General features: G+C 47.0%; 1 pseudogene; it reads right to left on the bottom strand.

Moving 5' to 3' along the window:
• Positions 1 to 19,980, bottom strand: part of LOC146763114 (5'-AMP-activated protein kinase catalytic subunit alpha-1-like) — a 106,404-nt pseudogene extending 86,424 nt beyond the window's left edge.
• Positions 19,981 to 20,609: the final 629 nt, after the last annotated feature.

The following is a 20,609-nucleotide window of genomic DNA, read 5'->3' as shown; positions in this document are numbered from 1 at the left end:
CCCCTCCCTCCCCCTTGCCCCCCTCTCCCTCAGAAACCATGCTGCTTCCTAGGGGTAGGATCCCAAATAAACCCTCATCTAATTAGCCCCCTCAGAAGCTGTGTGGAGTCTCCTTGTCTGCCTGCTGCTACCAGCAAACTCACAGCTTAGGGCCCCCCCCGGGGACACCCTGGGGGGTCCCCCAAATGTGCCACAACAGATATCCTATGGATCAGGGTGTTGGTAACAGTCCAATTAAATGGTGGCTGCAGTCCTCCTGAAGTGACAGATGTAGTTCTGTTGAAGCAGTGATGCTGTAGAAGGGTGTAGTTTTCCTCTGAAGGTCTAGTGGTGGTGTAGATGGGCCTGGTCTTCCTCTGGGAATCCAGTGGGAAAAGGCTGCCTGTGGTGCTCCAAGTGCTACTATATCCAGGTAGGACTGCTTGGCTCCTCCCCCTGGGCAGAGCATCTCACAATGGGATGATGTAATATTATCAGTCATGAAGTGAGACTCAATGGCCCAATAACAGAAGATATCTCCCCGAGGGAGGATTGGTTGTGGAAGGGATAAAGAAAACTGCCCCACTTGGTTTTAAGAGTGGGCCAATTAAAAGGAGATAACTGTCCCACCTCTAACAGATGGCAATTGAACACTCATCCCCACCACATCTTGCATTTGAAACCCAAGATATTATCCACCCCTTATTCTATTACCATGTTCATCATACCCAAATCAATAAACTCTACACAATGAAACCTTACACACAGTTCTCACTTAAGATTAGGTTCAGACTGGGCAGGACAAGCTTGATTGATGGACCCTCAGGTGTTGACCGTCCAGGTGCCTTTTGCTAAGTTCATTTCTCAATTTCTAAAGGTTCCCCCACCAAGTGACTTCAGGGTAGTCTTAAGTAGTCTGTTTAACTGTTTAACTTTCCTGGCATCTGGTGCATTATAAGGGATATATTATATATCCATTCAATAGCATGTTCCCTGGCCCAGGTGTTTATAAGGCCATTTTTGACATGGGTCCTGTTGACCAACTCAATTCTCTTAGGGGTGCCATGTTTCCACAGGACTTGGTTTTCCAGGCCCAAGATGTTGTTCCAGGCAGTAGCATGAGGCACGGGGTAGGTCTCCAACTATCCAGTGGTGGCTTCCACCACAGTCAGCACATAGCACTTACCTTGGCAGGTTTGGGGAACGCTGATGTAGTCAATCTGCCAGGCTTCCGCATACTTATATTTGGACCATCACCCACCATACCATAGGGACTTCACCTACTTGGTCTGCTTGATCACAGCACACGTCTCACAGTCATGGATAACCTGAGAAATATTGTCCATGGTTAGATCCACCACTTGGTCTCATGCCCACTTATAAGTAGCATCTCTGCCCTGATGACTTGAGGTATCATGGGCTCATAGAGCTAGGAACAACTCCCCCTTATGTTGCCAATCTATCTGTGACACCTCCATCTTTGCAGCCTGATCTACCTGCTTATTGTTTCAGTGCTCCTCATTAGCCCAACTCTCAGGGACATGGGCATCTACATGATGAGCTTTTACATATAGCTTTCTACCTGAGTAGAAAGTATTTCCATATATCAGCAGCCCAGATTGGTTTTCCTCTACAGTGCCAGTTGGCCTTTTTCCACCTTTCCAGCCAGCCACACAGAGCATTGGCTACCATCCACTAATCGGTATAAAGGTATAGCTTTGGCTGCTTCTTTCTTTCAGCAATGGCCAAGGTCAGATGAATAGTCTTGAGTTCAGCAAGTTGACTTGATCCAACTTCTCCTCCAGTAGCTTGTACAACCTGTCCTGTGGGTCTCCATACGACTGCTTTTCATTTTCTTTTCATCCTTATGATGCGATGCAAAAGGAACCATCAGTGAAAACAGCATATCGTGTTTCTTCTTCTGGTAGTTGGTTGCACAGTGGAGCTTTTTCAGCCCATCTTACTTGTTACAGCTCATCTTCATCAGTGAGACCAAAGTTTTCACCTTCCGGCCAGTTTGTCATTATTTCCAAAATCCTAGGGCGATTCAGGTTTCCAATACAGTCATGCTGTGTGATGAGGGCAATTAATTTGCTCCATGTGGTATCAGTAGTGTGGTGCGTAGACGGAACTTTTCTTTAAACAACCACCCCAGCATTGGTAGCCGAGGTGCCAGGAGTTGTACTTCCATGCCAATCACCTCTGAGGCAGCTTGAACTCCTTCATAGGCGGCCAAGATTTCCTTGTCTCTGGGAGTGTAGTTGGCTTTGGATCTTCTGTAGCTTAGGCTCCAGAATCCCAGTGGTCAGCCTCGAGTCTCCCCAGGCACCTTCTGCCACAGGCTCTAGGACAAGACATTGTTCCTGGCTGCAGAGTAAAGCACATTCTTTACCTCTGGTCCCGTCCTGACTGGGCCAAGGGCTACCGCATGAGCGATCTCCTGCTTTATCTGGGTGAAGGCTTGTTGCTGTTCAGGGCCCCAGTGGAAATCACCCTTCTTGTGGGTAATCAAGTAGAGAGGGGTCATGATCTGGCTATACTCAGGAATGTGCATTCTCCAAAAACTTATGGTGCCTAGGAAAGCTTGTGTTTCCTTCTTGCTGGTCGGTGGAGACATCACAGTGATCTTATTGATGACTTCAGTAGGAATGTGGCGCTGTCCGTCTTGCCACATTACTCCCAGGAACTGGATCTTTCAGGCAGGTCCCTTGACTTTGTGTTTCTTGATGGCAAAGCCAGTTTCCAGCAGAATCTGGATGATTCTCTCTCCTTTCTCAAATGCTTCCATTGCCGTGTTCCCCTACACAATTATGTCACTGATATACTGCAGATATTCTGGAGCTTCACCCTTTTTCAGTTCAGCGTGGATCAGTCCATGGCAGATGGTGGGGCTGTGTTTCCACCCCTGGGGCAGTCGGTTCCAGGTGTACTGCACGCCCCTCCAGGTGAAGGCAAACTGAGGCCTGCATTCTGCTGCCAGAGGAATGGAGAAAAATGCATTTTCAATATTAATATTGGCATACCACTTTGATACCTTGGACTCCAGCTCATACTGGAGTTTCAGCATGTCCAGCACAGCAACGCTCAGTGGTGGAGTCACTTCATTCAATGCACAATAGTCCACAGTCCATCTCCATTCACTCAGATTTGTGCACAGGCCAAATGAAGCTGTTGAAGGGTGAGTGGGCCTTACTAACCACGCCTTGGCTCTCCAGCTCATGGATCATTTTGTGGATGGGGATCACAGCATCTCAATTCATTCAATACTGCCAGTGGTGCACCGTCAAGGTGACAATTGGTACTCGTTGCACTTCTGCCTTCAGGAGTCCTACTGCAGATGGGTTTTCTGATAGTCCAGGTGTCCTAGGTTGTAAGATAAGCTTGTATTCTATTTGCCATCTGTCGAAGGTTGGGCAGGTTTGTTATCTCTCCCAAAGACAATGGTTTGCCCCGTAGAGGCAATGGTTTGTTTACACACTATTGACTGACTCACTGCCGGGCTGGTAAATGTAACACCTCCCATTGTGAGGGGTCCCACCCAGAGGGGGAAGCCAAGCACTCTATTATTGTATAAAGGGGTAGCTTTTTGGGGAGAGAGGCAGCTCGCTCTCTCTCTTCGCGGGATTCCCAGAGAAGCAGCTCTCTTCGGCGGCACTCGCAGCGAAGCAGCCGGAGCGCGCTGAGGCGACGGCGGCGGAGCTCGGAGGCAAGCCCGGCGCAGAGGAAGACTGGCCCCACTGCCGCCAGATCTTCAGAGGAAAACTATACCCTTCTAAAGATCACCACTGCAGCTGCAATTCATCAATCACTGCAAGGGGAGCAATAGCCCCAGCAGGACTGCTACTGGCACCCCGAATCCTCAGGTTCTGGACTTTTTTTTTTCACTTGTTTTGTTTGTACTGATTGCATTTGCCTTTTTAAATTGTTGTCTAGTTTCCTCCTAGTAAAGAATTGTTACTCCCATTCCCATATCTTTGCCTGAGACCCTTTTGATTTAAAACTCCTAGTAATTCGGAGGGGGGGGGGGGGTTTGCCTTCTCCATTGCACAGGAGGCTTTAGCCCTCCTTCGCAGATTCCTGTCTTGTTGAACCTAGACAGATTTTGGCGCCCAACGTGCGGCTCGAGGGCATTGAGAGGGAAAAAGGATTAACAGTTCTTAAGTAATTTGGTTTTTTGTTGCGTGTAAAAACATCTTCAGCATCACCATGTGGTCTAGTTTACCTTGGTTTGGGTGGCATGTGATCGTAGCTATACTTTTCCCATTTGCAGACCCTTATCTAAAAATGGGTCCTATAACTAAGGCTACGGTGTCTGTTATCAAGTTTGGCTTCTGGGTTAATTGGGTGAGGAATTCATGGATCTTTAATTACCTCTGGAAGGCAGGTACATGGATTCATAGCTATCACACACTAACTGTATGTTTTTGGGGTTACTTTAATAACGGTACCTACTGCGAGGAAATAGCGCCTGGGCAAACTTTCTCCCAACCTTTTAACCATCTTTTTGGGTCTGCTCCACCAGTTCTCAAAGGGTTAAGATCCTCTCTAAGTGCTAATGATACCATACAATGGGTGGTGTTGCTGATAGTCCTATTATATTTAGCATTCAGAGATAAGGGAAGATTAACCTGGATAACTACCCTCACACCTACACCACAGACTCGAGATGCTGCTGCTCCAGAGCCTGACCCTGCCCCACAGCCCACCTCAGAAATGAACCGCCCAGATTGGGTGAGGGTTCTGGTTAAGGAGATACGAGAGATGCTGAAGGAGTGCATTTCCCCAGCTGGTGAGAAACCGGCCCTTTGCCTTGAAGAGGGACAGTCTAATAGTACAGCTGTGGAACCCACAGATGTTACAACTGTCCAGGTTCCAGCTGAACCACAAAGGCAGTCACGGTCAGCAGCAGTTGCCCCGGTAGAAACAAGGAAGTCTAAGGTGAAAGCAGAGCACCCTGCAGATAGGGACAGGAATGGAGGAACCTCACAACCCACAGGGGACCCAGAGATTGCTATCATCACCGAGTCCCTGACGTACAAAAGTCTTCGTAATCTGCATAAAGACATTGTGCGATGAGGGCGTGAGGCTTATGCTACCTGGCTACTCTGGGTTTGGCATCTTATGGGTACAGGCGTGCAGCTGGACGGTGGTGAGGCAAGGAACTTGGGACCCTTGACCCAGGACTCGGGTATAAATCAGGTTTTTGTAAGGGAACCAGGGTCCCTTTCTCTCTGGGAGCGGCTCTTAATGAGTGTCAGGGAGAGGTTTGTCCACAGAGAGAGAATGCAAGAGCACCATCATAGAATGCGCTGGAAGACCCTCGAGGAAGGGATCCAACAGCTGAGAGAAGTGGCAGTATTGGAGGTACTCTTTGGGAGGGATGGACGACACAATAATGACCCCGACAAGGTCAGGTGTACGGGACAAATGCTGTGGAGTCTGGCAAATCTTGGGCCATCTCAATACACCACCTTCATTGCAACAATCAATGCTGACGCCCACCGGGAGACAGTGGGTTCTGTTGCCAACAAACTTAGGAATTATGAGAGTATGATTAATGGCCCAATGCAGGCTCATATCTCAGCTGTGATTAAGGAGTTTAAAGAGGAGATGAGGGAGGAGATAAGGAAGGTTAATACAGCACCCGTGAGAGTCACAGGCCCCAGAATCAGCGCCCAACAATCCCCAGCTAGAGAGAGAGGGTACACCCCAAGGGCTAATCTGTGGTTCTTCCTGCGTGACCATGGGGAAGACATGAGGAGGTGGGATGGGAAACCCACTTCTGTCCTGGCAGCACGGGTCCGTCAACTCAAGGAGGGGAACTCTAACCGGGGGAGTTCCACCAAAGTGAAGGTAGCCTCAACCTCCCGTGACCAAGCTTGTGGGTACGATCTGTCAGACCCCCTTGAAGGGACCTCTAGTATGTATGCCCAGGAAAGGAATGATAACCAGTGTTAGAGGGGCCCTGTCTCTAGCCAGGGAGAGGCACGGGAAAACCGGATCTTCTGGACAGTGTGGATCCGATGGCCTGGCACATCAGAGCCACAAAAATATGATGCTTTAGTTGATACTGGTGCACAGTGTACTCTGATACCATCGGGACATGTGGGGGCAGAGCCTGTTTCCATTGCTGGTGTGACAGGGGGATCACAACAATTGACTCTGGTGGAAGCCGAGGTGAGCCTGACTGGGAAGGAGTGGAAGAAACATCCTATAGTGACTGGCCCAGATGCTCCGTGTATCCTAGGCATAGACTTCTTCCGGAATGGCTATTACAAAGACCCAAAGGGACTCAGGTGGGCTTTTGGAATAGCCGCTGTAGAGGCAGAAGACATTAAGCAATTGAACGCCTTGCCTGGACTGTCAGAAAACCCCTCTGCAGTAGGACTCCTAAGGGTGGAAGAGCAACGAGTGCCAATTTCGACCTCGACAGTGCACCGCCGGCAGTATCGGACGGATCGAGATGCCGTGATCCCCATCCACAAAATGATTCGGGAGCTGGAGAGCCAAGGGGTGGTCAGCAAAACCCACTCACCCTTCAACAGCCCCATCTGGCCTGTGCGCAAATCTGACAAAGAATGGAGATTGACTGTGGACTATTGTGGCTTAAATGAAGTGACTCCACCGCTGAGCGCTGCTGTGCCGGACATGCTGGAACTCCAGTACGAGCTGGAGTCCAAGGCAGCAAAGTGGTATGCCACCATTGATATTGCTAATGCGTTTTTCTCCATTCCTCTGGCAGCAGAATGCAGGCCTCAGTTTGCTTTCACCTGGAGGGGCGTGCAGTACACCTGGAACCGACTGCCCCAGGGGTGGAAACACAGCCCCACCATCTGCCATGGACTGATCCAGGCTGCACTAGAAAAGGGTGAGGCTCCAGAACACCTGCAATACATTGATGACATCATTGTGTGGGGGAGCACAGCGGCAGAAGTGTTTGAGAAAGGTGAGAGGATCATCCAGATACTACTAGAAGCTGGTTTCGCCATCAAGAAGAGCAAAGTCAAGGGACCTGCCCGAGAAATCCAGTTCCTGGGAGTGAAATGGCAAGACGGACGGCGCCAGATTCCCACTGAGGTCATCAACAAGATCACAGCTATGTCCCCACCAACCAGCAAAAAGGAAACAAAAGCTTTCCTGGGTGCCATAGGTTTCTGGAGAATGCACATTCCTGAGTATAGCCAGATTGTGAGCCCTCTTTATCTGGTTACCCGAAAGAAGAATGATTTCCACTGGGGCCCTGAGCAGCAACAAGCCTTCACCCAGATCAAGCAGGAGATCGCTCATGCTGTAGCCCTTGGACCGGTCAGGACGGGACCAGAGGTCAAGAATGTGCTCTACTCTGCAGCCGGGAACCGTGGGTTGTCCTGGAGCCTTTGGCAGAAAGTGCCTGGGAGACTCGAGGCCGACCACTGGGATTCTGGAGCTGAAGTTACAGAGGGTCTGAAGCCAACTACACTCCCACAGAGAAGGAAATCTTGGCTGCCTTTGAAGGAGTTCAAGCCGCCTCAGAGGTAATTGGCACAGAAACACAACTCTTCCTGGCACCCCGACTACCGGTGCTGGGGTGGATGTTTAAAGGAAAGGTTCCTACTACCCACCATGCCACTGACGCCACATGGAGCAAATGGATTGCCCTCATCACTCAACGCGCCCGTATTGGAAACCTGAATGGCCCTGGGATTTTGGAGATAATTACGCACTGGCCAGAAGGTGAAAACTTTGGTCTCACTGATGATGAGGAGCAGGTACAAGTGGCAAGGGCTGAAGAAGCTCCACCATACAACCAACTACCAGCAGAAGAGACCTGCTACGCTCTTTTCACTGACGGTTCCTGTCGCATCGTAGGGATGAACCGGAAGTGGAAAGCAGCCGTATGGAGCCCCACATGCCAAGTTGCACAAGCTACCGAAGGAGAAGGTGGATCAAGCCAACTCGCTGAACTCAAGGCCGTTCAGCTGGCTCTGGACATTGCTGAAAGGGAGAAGTGGCCAAAGCTCTACCTTTATACTGATTCATGGATGGTAGCCAATGCTCTGTGGGGCTGGCTGGAAAGGTGGAGGAAGGCCAACTGGCAACGTAGAGGAAAGCCAATCTGGGCTGCTGATATATGGAAAGACATTGCCTCTCGGGTGGAAAAGCTGACGGTGAAAGTCCGTCATGTAGATGCCCATGTCCCCAAAAGTCGGGCTAATGAGGAGCACCGAAACAACGAGCAGGTAGATCAGGCAGCAAAAATAGAGGTGTCAAAGATAGACTTAGATTGGCACCATAAGGGGGAGTTGTTCCTGGCTCGATGGGCTCATGATGCCTCAGGTCATCAGGGCAGAGATGCCACCTACAAGTGGGCACGAGACCGAGGGGTGGATCTAACCATGGACAGTGTTTCTCCGGTTATCCATGACTGTGATACGTGTGCTGCCATCAAACAGGCCAAGAGAGTGAAGCCCCTATGGTATGGTGGGCAGTGGTCCAAGTACAAATATGGGGAGGCCTGGCAGATTGACTATATCACTCTGTCCCAGACACGCCAAGGCAAGCGCTACGTGCTGACCATGGTGGAAGCCACCACTGGATGGCTGGAGACTTTCCCTGTACCTCATGCCACTGCCCAGAACACCATCTTAGGCTTGGAAAAGCAAGTCCTGTGGAGACACGACACCCCTGAGAGAATTGAGTCTGACAACGGTACCCATTTCAAGAACAGCCTTATCAACACCTGGGCCAGAGAACATGGTATCGAATGGATATATCATATTCCCTATCATGCTCCAGCTGCCGGCAAAGTTGAACGGTGCAACGGACTCCTTAAGACTACCCTGAAGGCACTTGGTGGGGGAACATTTAGAAACTGGGAAATTAACCTGGCAAAAGCAACCTGGATGGTCAACACCCGAAGGTCTGTCAATCGAGCTGGCCCTGCTCAGTCAGAACCCTTACACACAGTAGATGGAGATAAGGTCCCTGTAGTACATATGTAAGTTATTTTAGGGAAAACTGTTTGGATTAATCCCACCTCAGGCAAAGACCAACCCATTCCTGGGATTGTCTTTGCTTAAGGACCTGGTTACACTTGGTGGGTAATGCAGAAAGATGGGGAGACCCGCTGTGTACCACAGGGAAACTTGGTCTTAAGAGATAACTGGGTGTAAGATTTCATGGTGTGCAGATGGAAATAGAATAAGGGGTGGATAATGTCCTAGGTTGTAAGATAAGCTTGTATTCTATTTGCCATCTGTCGAAAGGTTGGGCAGGTTTTGTTATCTCTCCCAAAGACAATGGTTTGCCCCGTAGAGGCAATGGTTTGTTTACACACTATTGACTGACTCACTGCCGGGCTGGTAAATGTAACACCTCCCATTGTGAGGGGTCCCACCCAGAGGGGGAAGCCAAGCACTCTATTATTGTATAAAGGGGTAGCTTTTTGGGGAGAGAGGCAGCTCGCTCTCTCTCTTCGCGGGATTCCCAGAGAAGCAGCTCTCTTCGGCGGCACTCGCAGCAAAGCAGCGGGAGCGCGCTGAGGCGACGGCGGCGGAGCTCGGAGGCAACCCCGGCGCAGAGGAAGACCGGCCCCACTGCCAGCAGATCTTCAGGGGAAAACTATACCCTTCTAAAGATCACCACTGCAGCTGCAATTCATCAATCACTGCAAGGGGAGCAATAGCCCCAGCAGGACTGCTACTGGCACCCCGAATCCTCAGGTTCTGGAATTTTTTTTTTTCACTGGTTTTGTTTGTACCGATTGCATTTGCCTTTTTAAATTGTTGTCTAGTTTTCTCCTAGTAAAGAATTGTTACTCCCATTCTCATATCTTTGCCTGAGACCCTTTTGATTTAAAACTCCTAGTAATTCGGAGGGGGGGGGGGGTTTACCTTCTCCATTGCACAGGAGGCTTTAGCCCTCCTTCGCAGATTCCTGTCTTGTCGAACCTAGACACCAGGCAAGGTGTTTAATTGTATAATGTATTCTGTCTCTACAGCAGCTATTCCAAAAGCCCACCTGAGTCCCTTTGGGTCTTTGTATTTGCCGTTCCTGAGGAAGTCTATGCCTAGAATACAAGGGGCCTCTGGGCTGATCACAACAGGATCTTTCTGCTACTCCTTCCCAGTTAGGCTCACCTCGGCTTCCAACAGGGTCAATTGCTGTGATCGCCCTGTCACCCCAGCAATGGAAACAGGTTCTGCCCCTATATGTCCTGAGGATGTTAGGGTACACTGTGAACCAGTATCAACTAACACTTCATATTTTTGTGGCTCTGATGTGCTAGGCTGTCAGATCCTCACCATCTAAAAGACCCAGTTTTCCTGTGCCTCTTCCTGGATAGAGGCTATCCCTGGTTATAATTTTCTTCCTGGGTATACATACTAGAGATTCCTTCAAGGGGATCTGACAGATCATACCCAGCAGCCCCGTCATGGGAGGCTGAGGCTACCTTCACTCTAGTGGAACTCCCTTTGTTAGTGTTTCTCTCCTTGAGTTGAAGCACTCGTGCTGCCAGGACAGAAGTGAGTTTCCCATCCCACCTTTCCATGTCTTCCTCATGGTCGTGCAGGAAGAATCACAGATCAGCTCGTGGGGTGTACCCTCTCTGTCTAGATGGGGGACATTGGGCTCTGACTTTGGGGCCTGTGACTAACAGTGGTGCGATATGGGAACTGTTCCTCCTCACCTCCTCCTTCACTACCTCCCTAATCTCTTCTTTGATGTCCTTAATCACAGAACCCACTGTCTCTCGGTTAGTGTCAGCATTAATCATTGCAATCAAGGAGGTGTATTGAGATGGCCCTAGATTTGCCAGATTCCACAACATTTTCCCTATGCACCTGACCTTGTCGGGGTCATTATCATGCTGTTGATCCTTCTCAAAGAGTACTTCCAATACTGCCACTTCTCTCAGCTGTTGGATCCTTTCCTCAAGGGTCTTCCAGTGCATTCTATGATGATACTCCTGCATTCTCTCTCTGTAGACAAACCTCTTTCTGACACTCATTAAAAGCCTCTCTCAGAGGGAAAGGGGCTCTGGCTCCCTTACTAAAACCTGGTTCATACCTGAGTCCTGGGTCAAGGGTGCCAAATTCCTTGCCTCACCACCATCCACTTGCATGCCTGTACCAGGTTGTATAAACCTCTGTCCTGGTTTGTAAGATAAGCTTGTATTCTATTTGCCATCTGTTGGAGGTTGGGCAGGTTTGTTATCTTTTCCAAGAACAATGGTTTGCTCCGAAGAGATAATGGTTTGTTAATGGGCCATTGACTGATTCAATGCAGGGCTGGTAACGTAACACCATCCCATTGTGAGATGCTCCACCAAGAGGGGGAAGCCAAGCACTCTTTTATTGGATAAAAGGGGTACCTTTTGGGGGACAGAGCAGCTCTCTTTTTACGGTATTTCCCAGAGAAGCAGCTCCTTCGGCGGGATTCCCAGAGAAACGGCCGGAGTGCGGTGAGGCGGCGGTGGCGGAGCTCGGAGGCAACCCCGGCGCAGAGGAAGACCGGCCCCACTGCCACCAGATCTTCAGAGAAAACTATACCCTTCTAAAGATCACCACTTCAGCTACAATTCATCAGCCACTGCAAGAGGAGCAGCTATCATTTCAACTGGACTGCTACCAACACCCCGAATCCTCAGGTTGTGGACTTTATCACTAGTTTTGTTTGTACTGATTGCATTTGCCTTTTTTTAAATTGTTATCTAGTTTTCTCCTAGTAAAGAATTGTTACTCCCATTCCCATATCTTTGCCTGAGAGCCTTTTAATTTAAAAATCCTGGTAATTCGGAGGGAGGGGGTTTACCTTCTCCATTGCACAGGAGGGTTTGCCCTCCTTCACAGACTCCTGTCTTGTCAAACCAAGACAACCTCATGCCCCCATCATACAATATCTTTGTGCAGATTACGGAGACTTTCATATGTCAGGGACTCAGTGATGATCTCAACCGTTGACTCGCCTGCGGGTTGTGAGGGCCCTCCTTTCTTATCCTTATTATCTGTGTGCTCTGATTTAATCTTAGACTTCCTCATTTCCACAGGGGGTGACTGCTGCTGGCTGTGACTGCCCTTGTGGTTTAGCTGGAATCTGGACAGTTGTAACATCTGTGGGTTCCACTGCTGCACCATTAGGCTCTCCCTCTTCAAGGCAGGGGGAGGGTTTCTCACCAGCTGGGGAAATGTACTTCTTCAGCTTTTGGCCCATCTTGCGTATCTCCTTCACCAGAGCCTCAGTCTGGGTAGTTTATTTCTGAGGTGAGCTGCAGGGCAGGGTCAGGCTCTGTGGAAGCATCCCTATTCTCTGGGGTAGATATCAGGGTGGTTACCCAAGTCAATTTTTTATCACTCATATCTTGACAGCAGGTCCCCTTTAAGAATTATTAAGCACTGGTTTTCCCACTCATCTTTTGGGGCTGACACCACTGTTAAAACTAAAAACCCACTTTCAAGAAGCCATATGCTACATTACATGAGCTCTCAAGAAAAATCCCAACTAAATAAAAAAATTTAAATTGTTAGTTTATCCTTTTATTGTCAATTGATGAAACCATATCAATCACCAGAAAAGGAAGATGCTGAAGATTACAGGAAAAGAATCACAGATATGGTATTGAATGAATGTGTGCTCAAGAAGAAAACTAGTTCATCACAGATAAAATATGCCTTTTTTATGAAGTACTGCTAGAGCAAGAAGAAAACAACATAGCACATTATTTAGGGACAAGATAACACTTTTTTTTTTTTTTTTATGGAAACAGAGCATTAGTCCATGAACACTAACACTTGCTTTCAGTTCTTAAGTAAATTCCCAGACCACTTATGGCAGGCAAGTCAGTATGTAAAACAATGCTGCATTTTACCACAAAATGATTTCTCCCTCTACTCTTAAAAAGTGATGTTCATACATGAATGTGTGTCCTCTTCACACGATCAGTAACTACAAAGCAGCCTAAAAGAAAGCCCAACTTAAACCAAATAAGGTAGACAGAGGAGTATTATGGAAATAGACCAATATTAAAACTGGCAAGTTTGGGTTTTTTTTAAGTGTGTCAATAAGGCAGATTATTAGCCCTTCAAGTTAATTTTATTTGAAATATTAACAGAAGTGACATTCAAGAACATGTTAAAATTATAACAGTAGCTCCAACACAACAGTCCTTTTTGACATCCAATGTAGGCCATGAGGGGTTCAAGATAACAGGTTTGTTGGGGATGTGCTAGATCGAATTTGTAGCTGTTATTGCAGTTTAGCTTATAACGGGCAGGTTCCTGTGCATGCCGTGGTGTTCACTTGCCTATTAGAATCTAGTGCTTGTTAGTGACCACTTTTTGCTTTAATTGCTGCTGTAGTGCTGTGCTGCTCATCACCTTACTCTGCTGTGCCTGGGAGCATTCTGATAACAGTAGTGTCTTGTGCAGTGAGTACAGGATTCAATACAGACAGGATGTAGAACCCCAGAAGATAAGGGGCTAATATGTATGTCTCAAACACCAGTAGACAGATGGCAGTGGAGCCAACCAAAGACTGTTGGTAATCTGTGGGAAAGAACAGGATGTGGCTGGAGAAGGGGCCATGCAGAGGTAGGGCAGCACTTTTCTGGGAAAAACATTCTTGTAGCTCCTGGAGATAAGCACAACACAGCACATTACAAGCACAGAAATGAGGCTGAGTAGTGAGCATGGACTGTAGGGGGGGGGGGACCAAGACCACCCAAGACCCCTAAAACCTACAACGCATTTCAGAAAGACTGCATGTGAGAACTAATTTGCATAGAAAGCATCAAACCTGTCTTAAAGTCAGAGAAACCTGTCTGTAAAAAGGTACTCCCACCAAGCCAAGAAATAAATGGGATTATAACATCAGAAATGTTCCACCAGCAGCAAAAGTCTATAAGGTGGCCTGGGGTCTCAGGGGTCCATCCGGCCCCCCGGGCAGCCACTGCCATGGGTGTCCGGATAGCGCTGGGCTGTTAGGCTCAGCCTGTCTGGGTCCCTCGGCTCAGTTCCCAGCCACAGGCAACTTAGCAAGCACCTCTAGAGTGATTTCAGCTCTTAGGAGTTCAGCTCTTAGTGATTTCGCTCTGTGCTCACAAGTGCCTCGGCAGACGCGTAGGGAGAGAGAAAGAGAGAAGGCTGTATGCAGTTCCACAGCGGTGTCCTTTAATTTCAGCTCCTGTGAAGGAGGCAGTGACAGCTCTTCTCTGCCGAACAGGGCAGAAATAGGGGTTTATATAGAGTACAGGGGTATTGGAAATTGTCCAATGGTCAGGGTTGAGGACAATGTGACCTATAGCCTTTCAGAGAGATAACAAGGGTTAGAATGCAGAAGAGGGGCTTCTTTAGTCCAGTCATCATGACTAGGCATTTCTTATCTTAGGTGAGTGACTTCCAGGGAGGCCTTGCAGGGCCTCTGCCTGCTACAACTCTACTTTCTGTATTTAGTAAAAAGCCGTGCCCTATAGTTCTTTTAAAACAGTGGACAAGGAACGAGAACATAGCTAACACAATGACAATTACAATGAAAATCCACAGAATTCCCTTAACCAAAGATGCAACCCACCCTGTTAATCCCCATTGACCAAAAAGGTCATTGACCCAGTCTGGGTTTTCTGCTTTTAAGTCCTTCACAAGTTCCTTCAGTTTCTGGATGTTTGCATGGATGAATTCTGAGTGTGAAGAGAGGTTGAAGCAACACATCCCTTCAAAGTCTTTGCAGCCATGTCTGTGGGCTAGCAGTAGGAAGTCGATTGCTGCTGAATTTTGAAGCAATGCATGTCTTGTGGTTTCTTCTTCCTTTAAAAGATCTCTAGGGCAGCAGAGGTAGTGCTGGCTTGCTTACTGAGCCAGCACCCTAAGTGATTTATTTCACCAAGAGCTTTAGCCACAGCTACCCAGGGTAGGAATAGGGAGACTGCAATCTTTTTTGGTTTGTTCCAATCATATAATTTTGGATCACAATTTTCATCAAATTCTGTGTAGGATCTTTTGTGGCATTTTAATTAGCTTTATTTTTTCCAATTATGTAACAAGGTAATATTTGGAGTGAGGCTAGAAAGTTTTCCAAGGCTACATGGACCTCCCTGAAGACAGGAGGGGATCCCAGACCATACTGTCAGCATAGATGAGAAACGTTCCCTTCGGTCATACTTTGGGGTGGAGAGAGGATACAGAGATCACCTGAGAGGTGTAATTGCACCAATCTGGATAGTTATAGGCTTTATTAATGGGTGATATGTCTTTTCTGTATGTGTTTTTGTCTGGTCATTTTCTGGCCAATTGTTCTTTGGACATCTAAAGTAAAATTTGACACAGTATGTTGCCTTGGAGGACCCCAACAGGTCCAATTATTGGGGTTCCTCTTGAGCATTGGGCAACATTTTTGTCCACTTGTCCCAAGTATCTACCATGTTGGGTATCTTACCTGTGGTGCGGAGGAGCTCTGAATTATAGATGGGCCAGTCATCTGCTACAAACAGAATCCCTGCTAAACATGTGGAAAGTGGGTTATCAATGCTTCCCATGGATAAGCACGTTATCCTGTTTTAATGTTTTCACTAGGGTTACCCAAACATTGTGACTAAACTGTGGGCTAATCCAGCCGAAGGCATATGGTACGGTGGGTGAGGAGCATCCAGGCAGCAGTGAGGACAGCACCAACGGAGATAATTTTCATCTTTGGACAAGGATGGGGCTTCTGATAGGGAATATAAGCAAAATTTGTTATCTTTTATGGTGGGAGGAGCGGGTTTTTTCCCTTGTTCCTTTCCTTCCCCCCCCCCTTTTTTTTTTCTCTTTTTCTATAAACTAAGGACGGGGCCGGGGGTCCGTGTGGGTATAAGTTTAGGGGGTTTTGGTAAGAGTTAGGAAAGGAAAGCAATAGGGGGTTTTAGGGTAAATAAAGGGTAATAACATGTCATTCAGAGAACAATTTGTGTTCAGGCTGTGTCTAGCTTATGGCTTTACTGCCTACAGCAGAATATTATTCCACTTTCCATTTAATCTGCTGTTGCGTGATGGGGTGTTTTTTTCTTCTGTGTGTGGATATTTGGCGGCGTCATTGTCTCCAGGCAGAGCTTGTCTGATTTTTAGGAGGTCTTGTGTTTGACTCAGGAGAGTTTTTGTCACTGTTTGTGGGAGTAGTGTTTGCAGTGCCTAGGTATGGTTTTATATTTTTTCCTGGGTACCATGTTGGACCAGATGGTAGTAGAACACATGCATACCCTCTACCACATGTAATCAACTGGAAAGGCCCAGAAATTTGATGTGTTTCTGGATCCTTCACTAGCACTGGTGGTTTTTCAGTGAGCTTTGCTTGGGTAGTGCTTCCAAAGTGGTGAAGTATTGGGGGGTCAGGCTCTGATGTTGTACAATTTAAGAAATTGGTGACTCAGAGAGCCTTGCAAAGTCTCCCAACTGGAGATATGTTCTTTGTTTCTCTTTGCTGATGATTGAGGACTCTTTTGAGGGTTTGATGTGTCCTTTCCATGATTGGTTGTCCTGTGGGATTTGCTGGTATGCCTTTTTTGTGTTCTATTCCCCATTCACTGAAGAACTCTCTTAAATTTCGAGAGGTATAGGCAGGTCCATTGTCTGTTTTGATTTGTTTTGAAACTCCCAGAGTAGCAAATGCAAGGATGAAGTGCTTTATGGTGTGCTGTGTAGTTTCTCCTGGATGAACTGATGCAAATATTGCTCCTGAAAATATATCGACTGACACATGTACGTATTTTGATCTTCCAAAAGGTGGGTAGTGAGTTACATCTGTCTGCCACAGCTGGCAGCTGTTCAGTCCTCGGGGATTGACTCCTGTCCCCATAGATGGTATCTGGTAATTTTGACAGTTCAGGCATGTGGCTACTATAGCTTTTGCTTGATCTTTTGAAAGCTTGAACATTCTGATGAGGGCAGGTATATTTTGATGGTAAAATGCACATGACAACTTTGCCTGGGCAAAGATGTTGGGAACATTCGCAGTTTCTATTCCTGTGGCCAAAGCATCCACTTTCCTGTTCCCTTCTGTGATTAAATCTAGGAGATCGGTGTGTGACATCACATGCATTATATTGTAAGGTTGCTTTCTGTGAGAGATTAAGCATCTTACTGCCAAAATAAATTGGTGTAGCTTTGGATTGGAAACCTCTTTGAGAAGATTAAAGGGTTTGTCTTTGAATTTCTCAAAGGCTCTGATATCAGATGCTAACTCTGCAATCTGTGGAGATCCCTCCACTATTTGGATGTCAGATTCCTATTTTTGGGTATTAGGGTCCTTCCAAGTCATTACAGTCTTGTGGGATGACCCTGAGCCATCTGTAAAAATTGTTAGAGCTTTGAGAGGTGTTTTACTTTGGACTAATTTTGGGGTCAGATTAAAGACTGCATAAAAAAGTTTGTGTTTTCGGATATGGATGGAAATTTGGCCTGTATAGCTGTCTAGGGCGAACTGGTGATTTTCACTGGTCTGGAGCCAATGCTCTAGGTCCCTAGTGGACAGTGGCAAGTATATGCATGTAAACTCACACCCTGCGTCCTGGCTTGTAAGATAAGGATATATTCTAATTGCCATCTGTTGGAGGTTGGGCAGTTTTCTTATCTCTTCCAAGAACAATATGTCTCCCTCTGGGGAGATATCTTCTGTTAATGGACCATTAAATGACTCACTCCATGACTGATAAAGTTACATCATCCCATTGTGAGATGCTCCACCCAGAGGGAGGAGCCAAGCATCCTTACCTGCATAAAATAAGCATTTTTTGGGACACCAGGGCAGCCCTTCGCTGGATTCCCAGAGGAGCAGCTTTCTTCTCTGCTGGATTCCCAGAGGAAGACCAGGCCTAACTACTCCATCACCAGACCTGCAGAGAAAACTACACCCTTCTACGGATCACCACTTCAGCAGCATTTAATCTGCCACTCCAGGAGGAACAGCCACCATTTAACTGGACTATTACCAACACTCTGACTCCTCAGGGTGTCAGGTTTTTGACTCTATCACTAGTTTTGTTTGTACTAATTACATTTTTAAAATTTTTTATTTAGTTTTTTCCTAGTAAAGAACTGTTATTCCCATTCCCATATCTTTGCCTGAGAGTCTTTTAATTTTGAAATTGTGGTAAATCGGGAGGGGATTTACCTTTTCCATTTCACAGGAGGCTTTTGACTCCCTTCACAGACTCCTGTCTTTTCAAACCAAGACACCCTGTAATGGAGCAGAGGTGACTTCTGGCTTTTTTTATTAAATGTCCCATGATTTCCTGGAAGGTGCTAATTGTCTTTGAAGGTTGTTTGTTTGTAAAGATCCATTCCAGTATCAGTAGAGGGTCTTGGAGTTGAAGATCCCATTGGAAAATCAGTCCATAGATCCAGGGTGCTTTTCCAAAAATGATGAACAGGAAAGGCAGCTTGGGCTCAAAGTGATGGGCTTGGCGTGAAGAGAGGGCTTCTTGGACCTTGGTGATGCTGTCTTGGGCTTCTGTTGTGAGAGTGCATGGAGACTCTAGGTCCTCGTTGCCACGGAAAAGGCTGAACAGGGAAGCAAGGTCTTTTGTTGAAATTCCTAGCATGGGACATACCCAGTTGATGGATCCACACGAACTGTGTAAGTCTCTCAGGGTTTTTGGGTCATCTTGGATGGTGAGCTGCTGGGGTATGATGGTTCTTTCCCAGATCAAGAATCCAAGATAAGTCCATGGGTTGGTGTACTGTATTTTGACCTCACAGATCTCGAACCCTGTTTTTCTATGGTTTCAATTATCCCTTTAACTGCTTTTTCTAAGTAAGTTTTTTCTGATGCGTAGACCAGGATATCATCCATATAGTGGTAAATGATTGTGATAGTAAAAGGGTTTTAAAATCATGGGGATTTAGGGTTAAAAGGAAAAATAAGCTTAGTAGGCCCTGGAAAAATAAACACCCTAAGCACATGAAGAACTTGTACTTGCTAGAACTGCACCTGTGTAGCTAGTACGTGATAAATGATATAATTTAGATGTGATGATTGTTTAGTAATTAAATATAATTACTGTTTAATCATAAGAATAATCATGAGAAACTGTGGTCAGGGACCTAAGAAAGATCACGAGAAACTCATGTCAATGTATACAATAGAACAATATAAGTTTAATAATTAAATTGTAAGTTATATAACGATAGAATATAAAATACATTCAGCTCGAAAGCCATGTCGGAGTCAGATTTGGGTCTGTACCCCTGACTCCTTCCCAGAGCTCTCAATAAAAGCACCTGCATATAATCATATCCTCTGATTATGTGTGTTCCGGAATGCTAACAATTGCATTTGGAAATAGGTTCCGAACAGGAGACAGAATGTGAGCAACATACCTCTGGCATATAGTAGGTGAGACTTTTAGTCCTTGGGGAAGATACAACCAATGGTATCTTTTGAGTGGAGCTTCTCTGTTAAGAGAGAGAATGGAGAAAGCAAACAGTGGAGTGTCCTGGCGGTGCAGCGGAATGCTGAAGAAACAGTCTTTAATATTTATGATGGCAAGTGTCCAGTCTTGAGGCAGCATCGATGGTGAAGGAAGGCCAGTCTGGAGGGTGCCCATGTCCTCGATGACCCCACTGATTTTGTGAAGGTCGTGGAGGAACCTCCACCTATCCGTTCCAGGTTTTTGCAGTATGAAGACTGGGGAGTTCCAAGGTCTGGTGGTCTCAACGATGTGACCTTTGGCGATCTGTTCTTCCACAAGGGCTTCTAGTGCAGGCAGTTTTACTTTAGAGAGGGGCCACTGGTCGATCCAGATCGGGTCTTGGCGTTTCCAGGTTAGCTGAGGGGTATCTGGTAGTGCGCGCTCCTCAGTGGCCCCAGTCAGAAATCCCTACTGGCAATATGTAGAGAAGCTCACTATTGGGATAGAATGTACCTTCCCCAAAGGGTGATGGGGGATCTTACCACAAATGGGCGGATGGTTGGCAGCTTGCCTTCAGGCCCTTTGACAAGGATGTTGTGTTTACTTCTCATAGACACTGTGGCTCCACCAATCCCTGAAATCATGCCTGCTACCAGTTGTAGTTCCCAGTGTGCTGGCCATTCTGAGTGAACGATAATTGTCACATCTGCACTGGTGTCCAGCATCCCTGGGAGGTGGATCTTTTCTCCTCTGTAGGATAGACCGCACTCGATGGTAGGTTTACTTGGACCCACAACTTGTGCCCACATTGCTGTAGGGTTGAGAGGAAGCTGTTCCCTGTGATTCTTTGGGAGTAGAAAGGCTTGTGCAATAGGTGTTCCCTTTGGAAGGAAAAATGGTAAGTCCGTGCAGCACAGCTGGACCGAGATATCGTGTCCTGGGTGCACTGTTTGTACCTCTGGAACAACAAAGACTTCCTCTGGTCCATGGAGAGTGTCTCCTATAATTAAAATGTCAGAGGGACAACCTTTTGGCCCATGCTTGCCTGTGGAAACGCGATAAATATCCTTATTATTAAAGTCAATGGACATAGCAGTTACCAACTGACATTGTGTTCCTATCTGTATCACTCCATGGGCTGGATCCTCTCCAGGTGGCCTGGAATCTCCTGGGATGCTGCGTGGCTGGATCTGGATGGCTTTTGATTTGTTGTCTTTGCGCGGGGCCTGGCCATGCTCCACTGGAAGTTTCCCAAACGCTGCTTGTAGCGCTG

The sequence above is a fragment of the Lonchura striata genome, chromosome W (assembly GCF_050655825.1).
Source record: "Lonchura striata isolate lonStrDom1 chromosome W, ASM5065582v1, whole genome shotgun sequence".
Taxonomy (NCBI): Eukaryota; Metazoa; Chordata; class Aves; order Passeriformes; family Estrildidae; genus Lonchura; species Lonchura striata.
The sequence above is the reverse complement of the archived record's forward strand: the minus strand, read 5'-3'. Positions and strand labels throughout refer to the sequence as shown.